At 52.7% G+C, this 15269-nt stretch overlaps 4 non-coding genes across 4 annotated transcripts; all 4 read left to right on the top strand.

The window, feature by feature from the left end:
• The first annotated feature begins 846 nt into the window (after nt 1-846).
• Nucleotides 847-956, top strand: trnal-caa (transfer RNA leucine (anticodon CAA)). Its single transcript has 2 exons — nt 847-884; nt 911-956. It is a non-coding gene; the product is annotated as a tRNA-Leu (tRNA).
• Nucleotides 957-1287: 331 nt separating this feature from the next.
• Nucleotides 1288-1360, top strand: trnak-cuu (transfer RNA lysine (anticodon CUU)). Its single transcript has one exon. It is a non-coding gene; the product is annotated as a tRNA-Lys (tRNA).
• A 1364-nt stretch (nt 1361-2724) lies between these two features.
• trnal-caa (transfer RNA leucine (anticodon CAA)) lies at nt 2725-2834 on the top strand. The gene is made up of 2 exons: nt 2725-2762; nt 2789-2834. It is a non-coding gene; the product is annotated as a tRNA-Leu (tRNA).
• A 329-nt stretch (nt 2835-3163) lies between these two features.
• trnak-cuu (transfer RNA lysine (anticodon CUU)) lies at nt 3164-3236 on the top strand. The gene has a single exon. It is a non-coding gene; the product is annotated as a tRNA-Lys (tRNA).
• Nucleotides 3237-15269: the final 12033 nt, after the last annotated feature.

Below are 15269 nucleotides of genomic sequence, written 5' to 3'. Positions count from 1 at the left end.
CCACGCCGCTGCCTCGCCACGGATCTCGTCCGCGGACAAGGACCAGCCGGACCGAGTTCTACAAAATCGTAAGCCGACTTCAGTGTGCGGTTCTTTTGTGGCGTGATTTGGGTAGAACTCAGCTGTTCCTCCTCCCTTAGCTTCTCACTTTCCCTCTTTTTGATATAGATTAGCATAGACACGTTTGATTATCAAAGGCAAAACCCTGGTTTAACATTATCTGCATGAAATCTGCTGTTAAATCTGATATAACATCACCTGTGATTTACCTGTGCGCATTTCTGCTCCGGTGCCCTTTTTGATTGCCCTTTTGATAAATAAACTACACGAAAGAGTTATTGACTATTGTTTGTTTGATTAGACTATGCGTAAGTCCCTGAATCGTGAAACACCCTTCAGACCTTTTAACGAGCGCGATTAAGGACCGTATCTTAGCTTTTTGGGTTTTACCCTGGTGCCCCGTCTTGTCTCGTTTCTGCTAAGAAATCTTCCTTAATCGTAAACTGAATACCTGTAGTTTGAGACCCTACACAAGGATGTGAATAGCCTGTTGGCTCCTGCTTCACTAAAGGTTCTATATCCATTCAATACACAGCTTTCTTGGATGCACTACTGCTGTTACGGCTCTCGACTGACATCTCAATTGCAATAGACTTTAAAACGAAGCATTAGCTTGATGTGGACTTTTAAAGGACGCAGTAGTTTGATGTGACAACAACCACATCAAACTCCTTTAAAAAGAGACAGCAGTTTGATGTGTTTTTTTACCAAAGTATAGGTACGGTCATTTGTGCTACTGTAATAACGGATCTGATTCTGTATACTCACAGTTCACATAAATAAAGTGTCAGGATGGCCGAGCGGTCTAAGGCGCCAGACTCAACGTAAACTCCTTCCTCGCCACAGGGGATTCTGGTCTCTGAATGGAGGCGTGGGTTCAAATCCCACTCCTGACAAAAAAAAAATATTTCCTTTGGAAAGGAAGCCATTTTTACACCCTAATTTACAAGCACATATGTGTGACAATGGATGAAAAATTGTCGTATTGGCTTAAGATTTCAAATGAAGTGTTACTTCCAATGATGAATTGTGATGTGATGGCCAATCTACTACGTAGATGCTGTACTGTCAAAGCATTGAGTACATTCAGAGTGAACTGTATCATATGTCTTATACTGTAATTGTGACCACTCACTGAGAAATTAAAGTGACAGATTAATTTACCAGACTTAGTACTGAAAAATTCTGGGTTTTCATTATGACCTTTTTTTGCCTTTTGGGCAGCCAGCCTGGCTAGCTCAGTCGGTAGAGCATGAGACTCTTAATCTCAGGGTCGTGGGTTCGAGCCCCACATTGGGCGGAGTTAATTTTAAGCTTTATGGACTGCTCGCCATTACAACCCGTGAAATCTTGGTCATAAATTTTCTTCTGTTGGAACCGAAAGAAGAAGAATTAAACCCTCTGTAACAATGAGATTTGAACTATTTCACTCAATTCTCATCACCTGTTAAAGTCATCTCTTTATATGGACTGTACATAATTGGATTGGATCGTGGGTTCGACCCTGAGACTTTCTTTTCTACTTCGCTTCTACTATTTTTGAAGTAATCTACCCCGTGTACGTGGATCAGCGCTACGTTCTCATCTGCGTAAAGGCCGCGTGAGGAGCTAACACGCAGCTAAAGCGTTCTACCGCTAAGGAACTCCCGGACATCGCCACGCGCCACCTCGCGCCACCGCTGCCGCCCCGCGTCACGGACATCGCGGCACGCCACTGCCTTCGCCCGCCACACCGCTCCACGCGCCGCCTCGCGCCACCGCTGCCGCCCCGCGTCACGGATATCGCGGCACGCCACTGCCTTCGCCCGCCACACCGCTCCACGCCGCTGCCTCGCCACGGATCTCGTCCGCGGACAAGGACCAGCCGGACCGAGTTCTACAAAATCGTAAGCCGACTTCAGTGTGCGGTTCTTTTGTGGCGTGATTTGGGTAGAACTCAGCTGTTCCTCCTCCCTTAGCTTCTCACTTTCCCTCTTTTTGATATAGATTAGCATAGACACGTTTGATTATCAAAGGCAAAACCCTGGTTTAACATTATCTGCATGAAATCTGCTGTTAAATCTGATATAACATCACCTGTGATTTACCTGTGCGCATTTCTGCTCCGGTGCCCTTTTTGATTGCCCTTTTGATAAATAAACTACACGAAAGAGTTATTGACTATTGTTTGTTTGATTAGACTATGCGTAAGTCCCTGAATCGTGAAACACCCTTCAGACCTTTTAACGAGCGCGATTAAGGACCGTATCTTAGCTTTTTGGGTTTTACCCTGGTGCCCCGTCTTGTCTCGTTTCTGCTAAGAAATCTTCCTTAATCGTAAACTGAATACCTGTAGTTTGAGACCCTACACAAGGATGTGAATAGCCTGTTGGCTCCTGCTTCACTAAAGGTTCTATATCCATTCAATACACAGCTTTCTTGGATGCACTACTGCTGTTACGGCTCTCGACTGACATCTCAATTGCAATAGACTTTAAAACGAAGCATTAGCTTGATGTGGACTTTTAAAGGACGCAGTAGTTTGATGTGACAACAACCACATCAAACTCCTTTAAAAAGAGACAGCAGTTTGATGTGTTTTTTTACCAAAGTATAGGTACGGTCATTTGTGCTACTGTAATAACGGATCTGATTCTGTATACTCACAGTTCACATAAATAAAGTGTCAGGATGGCCGAGCGGTCTAAGGCGCCAGACTCAACGTAAACTCCTTCCTCGCCACAGGGGATTCTGGTCTCTGAATGGAGGCGTGGGTTCAAATCCCACTCCTGACAAAAAAAAAATATTTCCTTTGGAAAGGAAGCCATTTTTACACCCTAATTTACAAGCACATATGTGTGACAATGGATGAAAAATTGTCGTATTGGCTTAAGATTTCAAATGAAGTGTTACTTCCAATGATGAATTGTGATGTGATGGCCAATCTACTACGTAGATGCTGTACTGTCAAAGCATTGAGTACATTCAGAGTGAACTGTATCATATGTCTTATACTGTAATTGTGACCACTCACTGAGAAATTAAAGTGACAGATTAATTTACCACTTAGTACTGAAAAATTCTGGGTTTTCATTATGACCTTTTTTTGCCTTTTGGGCAGCCAGCCTGGCTAGCTCAGTCGGTAGAGCATGAGACTCTTAATCTCAGGGTCGTGGATTCGAGCCCCACGTTGGGCGGAGTTGATTTTAAGCTTTATGGACTGCTCGCCATTACAACCGGTGAAATCTTGGTCATAAATTTTCTTCTGTTGGAACCGAAAGAAGAAGAATTAAACCCTCTGTAACAATGAGATTTGAACTATTTCACTCAATTCTCATCACCTGTTAAAGTCATCTCTTTATATGGACTGTACATAATTGGAAAGACTTCATCTAGTGTAAGGTTGCCAAAGCATTTACTTTGTACTGATTTTTGGAACGTTATCTTCGAGATAAGGGAGCTCAATGTCAGCATCGCTGAAATGTCCAAGGTGTCAGGGTCAAGGTAAACTCCTACCTAAGCGTAAGCAAATTTGGTCTACAAGTGGAGGAATGGGTTCTAATCCCACTCCTGACAATGGGTTTGTCCTATATTTGACCTCATTGCAAGTGTAGGGGAATGGAGATGGATATTCCACGGCCAGATAACAGAAAAACTCTCTTTGAACATTGGGGGGTTTTCTTTCTCCCTCTCTCCCTCACCGCAGGGAGCCGCTGTGACTTTGGCGATAACAGACCTTCTCCCCCACAGTCTTACAGGAGGACGCCCCGATGAAAACTATGTTTTATGTGATTATGCCATGAATGTTTGTCCGAATCAACTCCGTACACCTCATGTTTCACCTTGTGTTACGTATTTTTCCACTGTTTAAGGTTTTATATTCCCAATGCTTTAACTCGAGTGCCCATCACAGGTGAAAGAAGATGTAAAATGTATCTACCTCAAGGAATAATGTGCACAAACTGCCAAAAGTGTTTAACGTGTCGTCGCAGTAGCGCCCGCCCCTTTCGCTCCCAGCGTGCCCTGCGGCGCTAGGTGACAAAAAGACGCTCCGAGCTTGGAACGCTCTCTTCTCCTCTCTTCTCTTCTTGCTCTCTTCTTCCTTTTTTTTTGTTCAAGCCTTTGTCTATCTCTTTGAAGCCGTCTCCACGGACGAGCCTGTTTACTTTTCCTTTGTCTCAACAAAGCGTCCGCCACGTGGGTCGACAAGACTAGGCCAGCCTCATCGCCCCCCTGAACTCTGAAAACACCTGGAAACACCTGGAACTAAGCTTAAGCGCTAAACCGGACAGAGACTTTCTTTTCTACTTCGCTTCTACTATTTTTGAAGTAATCTACCCCGTGTACGTGGATCAGCGCTACGTTCTCATCTGCGTAAAGGCCGCGTGAGGAGCTAACACGCAGCTAAAGCGTTCTACCGCTAAGGAACTCCCGGACATCGCCACGCGCCACCTCGCGCCACCGCTGCCGCCCCGCGTCACGGACATCGCGGCACGCCACTGCCTTCGCCCGCCACACCGCTCCACGCGCCGCCTCGCGCCACCGCTGCCGCCCCGCGTCACGGATATCGCGGCACGCCACTGCCTTCGCCCGCCACACCGCTCCACGCCGCTGCCTCGCCACGGATCTCGTCCGCGGACAAGGACCAGCCGGACCGAGTTCTACAAAATCGTAAGCCGACTTCAGTGTGCGGTTCTTTTGTGGCGTGATTTGGGTAGAACTCAGCTGTTCCTCCTCCCTTAGCTTCTCACTTTCCCTCTTTTTGATATAGATTAGCATAGACACGTTTGATTATCAAAGGCAAAACCCTGGTTTAACATTATCTGCATGAAATCTGCTGTTAAATCTGATATAACATCACCTGTGATTTACCTGTGCGCATTTCTGCTCCGGTGCCCTTTTTGATTGCCCTTTTGATAAATAAACTACACGAAAGAGTTATTGACTATTGTTTGTTTGATTAGACTATGCGTAAGTCCCTGAATCGTGAAACACCCTTCAGACCTTTTAACGAGCGCGATTAAGGACCGTATCTTAGCTTTTTGGGTTTTACCCTGGTGCCCCGTCTTGTCTCGTTTCTGCTAAGAAATCTTCCTTAATCGTAAACTGAATACCTGTAGTTTGAGACCCTACACAAGGATGTGAATAGCCTGTTGGCTCCTGCTTCACTAAAGGTTCTATATCCATTCAATACACAGCTTTCTTGGATGCACTACTGCTGTTACGGCTCTCGACTGACATCTCAATTGCAATAGACTTTAAAACGAAGCATTAGCTTGATGTGGACTTTTAAAGGACGTAGTAGTTTGATGTGACAACAACCACATCAAACTCCTTTAAAAAGAGACAGCAGTTTGATGTGTTTTTTTACCAAAGTATAGGTACGGTCATTTGTGCTACTGTAATAACGGATCTGATTCTGTATACTCACAGTTCACACAAACTAACCCTTTAAGCGCCAAAGTCGCAGAAATGCGACTTTACCGTACAAGGAAATTTATGAAATAATAGTAGAAAATGAATAACTTCAGTCATTGGTCGGTTCGGTGCAACTTCCTCTTATTAGCCAGGTATGATCTAGGGCAGATCCGGTAAGGAAAAAAATGGCTGGAGGAAGTACACGTGGCATGCAATTTACAGCAGATTCTGACTCTGAAGGAAATTATCTCCCCGAGAGTGACGATGGATTTCCAAGTGGAGATGAAGGGACTTCGAAACAACGGACAGGTGCAAAGGACAGACGGAGGCGAGGAACCAGTGGAACCAGTGGCTGCAGTAAAACTTGCCCGGTGGATGAGAGCTGGGACATGCTGAGAGAGGTCGAGGTATTTGAGGCATGGATCAAACCTTTTGAAGACCCAGTTGGCTACACAGGAGAGATGGATCTGACGGATGCTAATCCATTTGATATTCTGTCACTCTTTCTGACCGATCAGTTTTGGACTTTCATTACTGATGAGACAAATAGATATGCACATCAGTGTATGGCACCTATGATTCTGAAGCCACATTCAAGATTTCTTGAGTGGTATGATGTATCAGTCACCGAAATGAAAGCTTTCTTCGCTTTGCATCTCTCCATGGGCCTTGTTGAGAAACCTGAAATCGAGGATTACTGGGGAACATTTTGGCTTACACAAACGCCTGGATTTGGAAATGTAATGTCAAGAAACAGATTTGAAATCATTCTTTCGTTCTTTCATTTTGTCAACAATAATGATTATGTGAGAACAGGCGAGCCCGGGCACGATAAACTGTTCAAAGTCCGCCCAATAATAGATTTGATTATTCCCAAATTTGCAGCAGTTTACAGTCCAATCAAGGAGCTTTCTTTAGATGAAATGACAATAGCTTTTAAGGGGAGATCTTCACTAAAATGTTACTCTCCGAATAAACCTGACACATATGGCTATAGAGTGTATGCCCTGAGTGAAAGCTTTTCAGGGTATGTTTTGCGCTGGTCAATGCACACTGGACAGTACAAAAATAATGCAAGCAACATCAGTGCAACACACGCAGTTGTCCGTGAGTTGGTTTCTCCCTTTACGGGCAAAGGACACGAGATTTACATGGACAGTTACTATACCTCGCCTGTAATTGCAAATGAATTAGCAGATTTGGAAACTGGACTGTGTGGGACGGTAAGGATTACCAGGTTGGGGATGCCAAAATGCCTTGGTAAAAGTGTCTTACAGCTGAAAAAAGGAGATGACCCAGTTTTTTGCAGAAAGGGAAAACTCCTGGCTTGTGCTTGGCACGATACTAAACGTCTCACCATGTTGTCCACAGTCCATGGAAATGATTGTGTTCAGAGGAGGATCCGATCCAAGACAGATGACACTGGCTTCCGTGACATCAAAAGACCTGTATGTGTCGACCAGTACAACGCCTACATGGGTGGAGTGGACACTGCTGACCAGAGGATGAAGACATACCTCTTTCCACACAGGTCCCGGAAATGGTATCATCGCATATTCAATGCCATTATAAGCATAAGTATTGTCAACTCACACATCATATACACCAAATCCACTCCAGGCCCACACAAACCTTTAAAGGTTTACATTCAGAACATTATTGATGCATTACTGGCTGATCACTCCAAAAAACAAGAGAGGCGCTCAAGACCGGAGGGTGAAATGCCACAGAGACTCACAGAGCGTCATTGGCTTTGTCAAGCAGAGGGACGTCCAGACTGCGCCGTGTGCTCTGACCGCTCTCGTACCAAAGGCAGGCGGCAAACAAAGTACAGGTGCCGTCAGTGTGGCGTCTCTCTGTGCGGTTCCATGCAACGAGAGATACCATACGCTAAAAAACTTTAAATGCTGTCATTTGGATATGTAAAAGTGCAGGGTACCTTGACCCTGGATGGACATCTTTTCTGTGATGGCTCTCTCCTTTCTTCACTGCTTTCTCCACAACCTGCCTGGCACCAATGATGGATGTATAAGTTGGAAAAATAAAAAAATGAAAAAAATACATAATAAATACCGTGTTTGTCATCATTTGGTCAGAACTTGTAATCAGGGCCCGAGTTTGAAGATGTGAGCAAAAGGGGTGAAAATGGGTTAAAATGTGAAAAAACACCAAAATGAGCAAAATGAAATAATCCCCCATCATCAGTGCACAGTTTGCCCCCAGAAAAGCACTCCCCTGGGGCCTGGAGGTGATCTGATCACCAGAATATAGTACCATATACCCCTGCTGGACTTAGAAAAAAAACCGAGCTTCCAGCCAATAGTACACTATACCCGAGGGACTCTGTCGTTTTTCGGCAATAGTACACTATACCCGAGGGACTCTGTCGTTTTTCGGCAATAGTACACTATACCCGAGGGACTCTGTCGTTTTTCGGCAATAGTACACTATACCCGAGGGACTCTGTCGTTTTTCGGCAATAGTACACTATACCCGAGGGACTCTGTCGTTTTTCGGCAATAGTACACTATGCCCATCGACTCTGTCGTTTTCCCGGGCCGTAGTATGAAGTTGTGAGCAAAAGGGGTGAAAATGGGTTAAAATGTGAAAAAACACCAAAATGAGCAAAATGAAACAATCCCCCATCATCAGTGCACTGTTTGACCCCAGAAAAGCACTCCCCTGGGGCCTGGAGGTGATCTGACCATCATAGTATAGCACCCTATGCCCCTGAGGGACTTAGAGTAAAAACCGAAATAGTACACTATACCCGAAAAGACTCTGTCATTTTTCGGCAATAGTACACTATACCCATCGACTCTGTCGTTTTTCCGGGCCGTAGTACGAGGTTGTGAGCAAAAGGGGTGAAAATGGGTTAAAATGTGAAAAAACACCAAAATGAGCAAAATGAAATAATCTCCCATCATCAGTGCACTGTTTGACCCCAGAAAAGCACTCCCCTGGGGCCTGGAGGTGATCTGACCATCATAGTATAGTACACTATGCCCCTGAGGGACTTAGAGTAAAAACCGAAATAGTACACTATACTCGAAAAATTTCAAAGTGTGGTTAAGAGTACCAAGGGCACGGGCTTCCATGTCAGAGTACCAAGGGCACGGGCTTCCAGGCGGCTGCCCCTAAGGGGTTTAGCCCGCGAGGGGGTGCTTAAGGGTGGGTCCCCGGGTTCGGAGGGAGAGCCTGGTCCCCGGTGGTCATCCCCGGAGTCCCGGAGCCCAGGACCCGGGGAAGAGTGTGCCCGGGTCGGGGCTGAGTCTGGTGGAGTGGGGGGGTGGCCCTGGGGGTGCTCCGGGGTCTCCAGGGGGTGCTCGGCGGAGGCCATGCCCAGCCAGAGTGGACCTTCCCCGGGGTGAGTCTGGGGAGAGTGGGGGGTGGCTCTGGAGGGTCTCCGGGGGCTCCAGGGGGTGCTCAGTGGAGGCCATGCCCAGCCAGAGTGGCCCTTCCCCGGGCATAGTCTGGGGAGAGTGGGGGGTGGCTCTGGAGGTGCTCCGGGGGCTCCAGGGGGTGCTCAGTGGAGGCCATGCCCAGCCAGAGTGTCCCTTCCCCGGGCAGAGTCTGGAGGAGTGGGGGGTGGCTCTGGAGGTGCTCCGGGGGCTCCAGGGGGTGCTCGGCGGAGGCCATGCCCAGCCAGAGTGGCCCTTCCCCGGGCATAGTCTGGGGAGAGTGGGGGGTGGCTCTGGAGGTGCTCCGGGGGCTCCAGGGGGTGCTCAGTGGAGGCCATGCCCAGCCAGAGTGTCCCTTCCCCGGGCAGAGTCTGGAGGAGTGGGGGGTGGCTCTGGAGGTGCTCCGGGGGCTCCAGGGGTTCCAGGGGGTGCTCAGTGGGGGCCATGCCCAGCCAGAGTTGCCCTTCCCCGGGGTGAGTCTGGAGGAGTGGGGGGTGGCTCTGGAGGTGCTCCGGGGGTTCCAGGGGGTGCTCGGCGGAGGCCATGCCCAGCCAGAGTGGCCCTTCCCCGGGCAGAGTCTGGGGAGAGTGGGGGGTGGCTCTGGAGGTGCTCCCGGGGCTCCAGGGGTTCCAGGGGGTGCTCAGTGGAGGCCATGCCCAGCCAGAGTGTCCCTTCCCCGGGGTGAGTCTGGGGAGAGTGGGGGGTGGCTCTGGGGGTGCTCCGGGGGCTCCAGGGGGTGCTCGGCGGAGGCCATGCCCAGCCAGAGTGGACCTTCCCCGGGGTGAGTCTGGGGAGAGTGGGGGGTGGCTCTGGAGGGTCTCCGGGGGGTCCAGGGGGTGCTCAGTGGAGGCCATGCGCAGCCAGAGTGGCCCTTCCCCGGGCATAGTCTGGGGAGAGTGGGGGGTGGCTCTGGAGGTGCTCCGGGGGCTCCAGGGGGTGCTCAGTGGAGGCCATGCCCAGCCAGAGTGTCCCTTCCCCGGGCAGAGTCTGGAGGAGTGGGGGGTGGCTCTGGAGGTGCTCCGGGGGCTCCAGGGGGTGCTCGGCGGAGGCCATGCCCAGCCAGAGTGGCCCTTCCCCGGGCATAGTCTGGGGAGAGTGGGGGGTGGCTCTGGAGGTGCTCCGGGGGCTCCAGGGGGTGCTCAGTGGAGGCCATGCCCAGCCAGAGTGTCCCTTCCCCGGGGTGAGTCTGGGGAGAGTGGGGGGTGGCTCTGGGGGTGCTCCGGGGGCTCCAGGGGGTGCTCGGCCGAGGCCATGCCCAGCCAGAGTGTCCCTTCCCCGGGGTGAGTCTGGAGGAGTGGGGGGTGGCTCTGGAGGTGCTCCGGGGGCTCCAGGGGGTGCTTGGTGGAGACCATGCCCAGCCAGAGTGGCCCTTCCCCGGGGTGAGTCTGGGGAGAGTGGGGGGTGGCTCTGGAGGAGCTCCAGGGGTTCCAGGGGGTGCTCGGCGGAGGCCATGCCCAGCCAGAGTGGCCCTTCCCCGGGCATAGTCTGGGGAGAGTGGGGGGTGGCTCTGGAGGTGCTCCGGGGGCTCCAGGGGGTGCTCAGTGGAGGCCATGCCCAGCCAGAGTGGCCCTTCCCCGGGGTGAGTCTGGAGGAGTGGGGGGTGGCTCTGGAGGGGCTCCAGGGGTTCCAGGGGGTGCTCGGCGGAGGCCATGCCCAGCCAGAGTGGCCCTTCCCCGGGCATAGTCTGGGGAGAGTGGGGGGTGGCTCTGGAGGTGCTCCGGGGGCTCCAGGGGGTGCTCAGTGGAGGCCATGACCAGCCAGAGTGGCCCTTCCCCGGGCATAGTCTGGGGAGAGTGGGGGGTGGCTCTGGAGGTGCTCCGGGGGCTCCAGGGGGTGCTCAGTGGAGGCCATGCCCAGCCAGAGTGGCCCTTCCCCGGGCAGAGTCTGGAGGAGTGGGGGGTGGCTCTGGAGGTGCTCCGGGGGCTCCAGGGGTTCCAGGGGGTGCTCAGTGGGGGCCATGCCCAGCCAGAGTGGCCCTTCCCCGGGCATAGTCTGGGGAGAGTGGGGGGTGGCTCTGGAGGTGCTCCGGGGGCTCCAGGGGGTGCTCAGTGGAGGCCATGCCCAGCCAGAGTGGCCCTTCCCCGGGGTGAGTCTGGAGGAGTGGGGGGTGGCTCTGGAGGAGCTCCAGGGGTTCCAGGGGGTGCTCGGCGGAGGCCATGCCCAGCCAGAGTGGCCCTTCCCCGGGCATAGTCTGGGGAGAGTGGGGGGTGGCTCTGGAGGTGCTCCGGGGGCTCCAGGGGGTGCTCAGTGGAGGCCATGCCCAGCCAGAGTGGCCCTTCCCCGGGCATAGTCTGGGGAGAGTGGGGGGTGGCTCTGGAGGGTCTCCGGGGGCTCCAGGGGGTGCTCAGTGGAGGCCATGCCCAGCCAGAGTGTCCCTTCCCCGGGCAGAGTCTGGAGGAGTGGGGGGTGGCTCTGGAGGTGCTCCGGGGGCTCCAGGGGGTGCTCGGCGGAGGCCATGCCCAGCCAGAGTGGCCCTTCCCCGGGCATAGTCTGGGGAGAGTGGGGGGTGGCTCTGGAGGTGCTCCGGGGGCTCCAGGGGGTGCTCAGTGGAGGCCATGCCCAGGTAGAGTGTCCCTTCCCCGGGGTGAGTCTGGAGGAGTGGGGGGTGGCTCTGGAGGTGCTCCGGGGGGCTCCAGGGGGTGCTTGGTGGAGGCCATGCCCAGCCAGAGTGGACCTTCCCCGGGGTGAGTCTGGGGAGAGTGGGGGGTGGCTCTGGAGGGTCTCCGGGGGCTCCAGGGGCTGCTCGGCGGAGGCCATGCCCAGCCAGAGTGTCCCTTCCCCGGGGTGAGTCTGGAGGAGTGGGGGGTGGCTCTGGAGGGTCTCCGGGGGCTCCAGGGGCTCCAGGGGGTGCTCAGCGGAGGCCATGCCCAGCCAGAGTGGCCCTTCCCCGGCCTCATATGCGGCAGAGTGCGGGGTGAGCAAAATGGGTGAAAATGGGTTAAAATGTGAAAAATCACCAAAATGAGCAAAATGAAATAATCCCCCATCATCAGTGCACTGTTTGCCCCCAGAAAAGCACTCCCCTGGGGCCTGGAGGTGATCTGACCATCATAGTATAGCACCCTATGCCCCTGAGGGACTTAGAGTAAAAACCGAAATAGTACACTATACCCGAAAAGACTCTGTCATTTTTCGGCAATAGTACACTATACCCATCGACTCTGTCGTTTTTCCGGGCCGTAGTACGAAGTTGTGAGCAAAAGGGGTGAAAATGGGTTAAAATGTGAAAAAACACCAAAATGAGCAAAATGAAATAATCCCCCATCATCAGTGCACTGTTTGACCCCAGAAAAGCACTCCCCTGGGGCCTGGAGGTGATCTGACCATCATAGTATAGTACACTATGCCCCTGAGGGACTTAGAGTAAAAACCGAAATAGTACACTATACTCGAAAAATTTCAAAGTGTGGTTAAGAGTACCAAGGGCACGGGCTTCCAGGCGGCTGCCCCTAAGGGGTTTAGCCCGCGAGGGGGTGCTTAAGGGTGGGTCCCCGGGTTCGGAGGGAGAGCCTGGTCCCCGGTGGTCATCCCCGGAGTCCCGGAGCCCAGGACCCGGGGAAGAGTGTGCCCGGGTCGGGGCTGAGTCTGGTGGAGTGGGGGGGTGGCCCTGGGGGTGCTCCGGGGGCTCCAGGGGGTGCTCGGCGGAGGCCATGCCCAGCCAGAGTGGACCTTCCCCGGGGTGAGTCTGGGGAGAGTGGGGGTTGGCTCTGGAGGGTCTCCGGGGGCTCCAGGGGGTGCTCAGTGGAGGCCATGCCCAGCCAGAGTGGCCCTTCCCCGGGCATAGTCTGGGGAGAGTGGGGGGTGGCTCTGGAGGTGCTCCGGGGGCTCCAGGGGGTGCTCAGTGGAGGCCATGCCCAGCCAGAGTGTCCCTTCCCCGGGCAGAGTCTGGAGGGGTGGGGGGTGGCTCTGGAGGTGCTCCGGGGGCTCCAGGGGGTGCTCGGCGGAGGCCATGCCCAGCCAGAGTGGCCCTTCCCCGGGGATAGTCTGGGGAGAGTGGGGGGTGGCTCTGGAGGTGCTCCGGGGGCTCCAGGGGGTGCTCAGTGGAGGCCATGCCCAGCCAGAGTGTCCCTTCCCCGGGCAGAGTCTGGAGGAGTGGGGGGTGGCTCTGGAGGTGCTCCGGGGGCTCCAGGGGTTCCAGGGGGTGCTCAGCGGAGGCCATGCCCAGCCAGAGTGGCCCTTCCCTGGGGTGAGTCTGGGGAGAGTGGGGGGTGGCTCTGGAGGTGCTCCGGGGGCTCCAGGGGGTGCTCAGCGGAGGCCATGCCCAGCCAGAGTGGCCCTTCTCCGGGCAGAATCTGGGGAGAGTGGGGGGTGGCTCTGGAGGTGCTCCGGGGGCTCCAGGGGGTGCTCAGTGGAGGCCATGCCCAGCCAGAGTGGCCCTTCCCCGGGGTGAGTCTGGAGGAGTGGGGGGTGGCTCTGGAGGAGCTCCAGGGGTTCCAGGGGGTGCTCGGCGGAGGCCATGCCCAGCCAGAGTGGCCCTTCCCCGGGCATAGTCTGGGGAGAGTGGGGGGTGGCTCTGGAGGTGCTCCGGGGGCTCCAGGGGGTGCTCAGTGGAGGCCATGCCCAGCCAGAGTGGCCCTTCCCCGGGCAGAGTCTGGAGGAGTGGGGGGTGGCTCTGGAGGTGCTCCGGGGGCTCCAGGGGTTCCAGGGGGTGCTCAGCGGAGGCCATGCCCAGCCAGAGTGGCCCTTCCCCGGCCTCATATGCGGCAGAGTGCGGGGTGAGCAAAATGGGTGAAAATGGGTTAAAATGTGAAAAAACACCAAAATGAGCAAAATGAAATAATCCCCCATCATCAGTGCACTGTTTGACCCCAGAAAAGCACTCCCCTGGGGCCTGGAGGTGATCTGACCATCAGAGTATAGCACCATATGCCCCTGAGGGACTTAGAGTAAAAACCGAAATAGTACACTATTCCCGAAAAGACTCTGTCATTTTTCGGCAATAGTACACTATGCCCATCGACTCTGTCGTTTTCCCGGGCCGTAGTATGAAGTTGTGAGCAAAAGGGGTGAAAATGGGTTAAAATGTGAAAAAAACACCAAAATGAGCAAAATGAAATAATCCCCCATCATCAGTGCACTGTTTGACCCCAGAAAAGCACTCCCCTGGGGCCTGGAGGTGATCTGACCATCATAGTATAGCACCATATGCCCCTGAGGGACTTAGAGTAAAAACCGAAATAGTACACTATACCTGAAAAGACTCTGTCATTTTTCGGCAATAGTACACTATACCCGAGCGACTCTGTCGTTTTTCCGGGCCGTAGTATGAAGTTGTGAGCAAAAGGGGTGAAAATGGGTTAAAATGTGAAAAAACACCAAAATGAGCAAAATGAAATAATCCCCCATCATCAGTGCACTGTTTGACCCCAGAAAAGCACTCCCCTGGGGCCTGGAGGTGATCTGACCATCATAGTATAGCACCATATGCCCCTGAGGGACTTAGAGTAAAAACCGAAATAGTACACTATACCTGAAAAGACTCTGTCATTTTTCGGCAATAGTACACTATACCCAAGCGACTCTGTCGTTTTTCCGGGCCGTAGTATGAAGTTGTGAGCAAAAGGGGTGAAAATGGGTTAAAATGTGAAAAAACACCAAAATGAGCCAAATGAAATAATCCCCCATCATCAGTGCACTGTTTGCCCCCAGAAAAGCACTCCCCTGGGGCCTGGAGGTGATCTGACCATCATAGTATAGCACCATATGCCCCTGAGGGACTTAGAGTAAAAACCGAAATAGTACACTATACCTGAAAAGACTCTGTCATTTTTCGGCAATAGTACACTATACCCGAGCGACTGTCGTTTTTCCGGGCCGTAGTATGAAGTTGTGAGCAAAAGGGGTGAAAATGGGTTAAAATGTGAAAAAACACCAAAATGAGCAAAATGAAATAATCCCCCATCATCAGTGCACTGTTTGCCCCCAGAAAAGCACTCCCCTGGGGCCTGGAGGTGATCTGACCATCATAGTATAGCACCATATGCCCCTGAGGGACTTAGAGTAAAAACCGAAATAGTACACTATACCTGAAAAGACTCTGTCATTTTTCGGCAATAGTACACTATACCCGAGCGACTCTGTCGTTTTTCCGGGCCGTAGTATGAAGTTGTGAGCAAAAGGGGTGAAAATGGGTTAAAATGTGAAAAAACACCAAAATGAGCAAAATGAAATAATCCCCCATCATCAGTGCACTGTTTGCCCCCAGAAAAGCACTCCCCTGGGGCCTGGAGGTGATCTGACCATCAGAGTATAGCACCATATGCCCCTGAGGGACTTAGAGTAAAAACCGAAATAGTACACTATGCCTGAAAAGACTCTGTCGTTTTTCGGCAATAGTACACTATACCCGAGGGACTCTGTCGTTTTTCCGGGCCGTAGTATGAAGTTGTGAGCAAAAGGGGTGAAAATGGG

The sequence above is a fragment of the Eucyclogobius newberryi genome, unplaced genomic scaffold (genome assembly GCF_026437365.1).
Source record: "Eucyclogobius newberryi isolate DKJ021-1_F unplaced genomic scaffold, fEucNew1.0.hap1 SCAF_83, whole genome shotgun sequence".
Lineage (NCBI taxonomy): Eukaryota > Metazoa > Chordata > Actinopteri > Gobiiformes > Gobiidae > Eucyclogobius > Eucyclogobius newberryi.
This window is presented reverse-complemented; position numbering and strand designations above follow the sequence as displayed.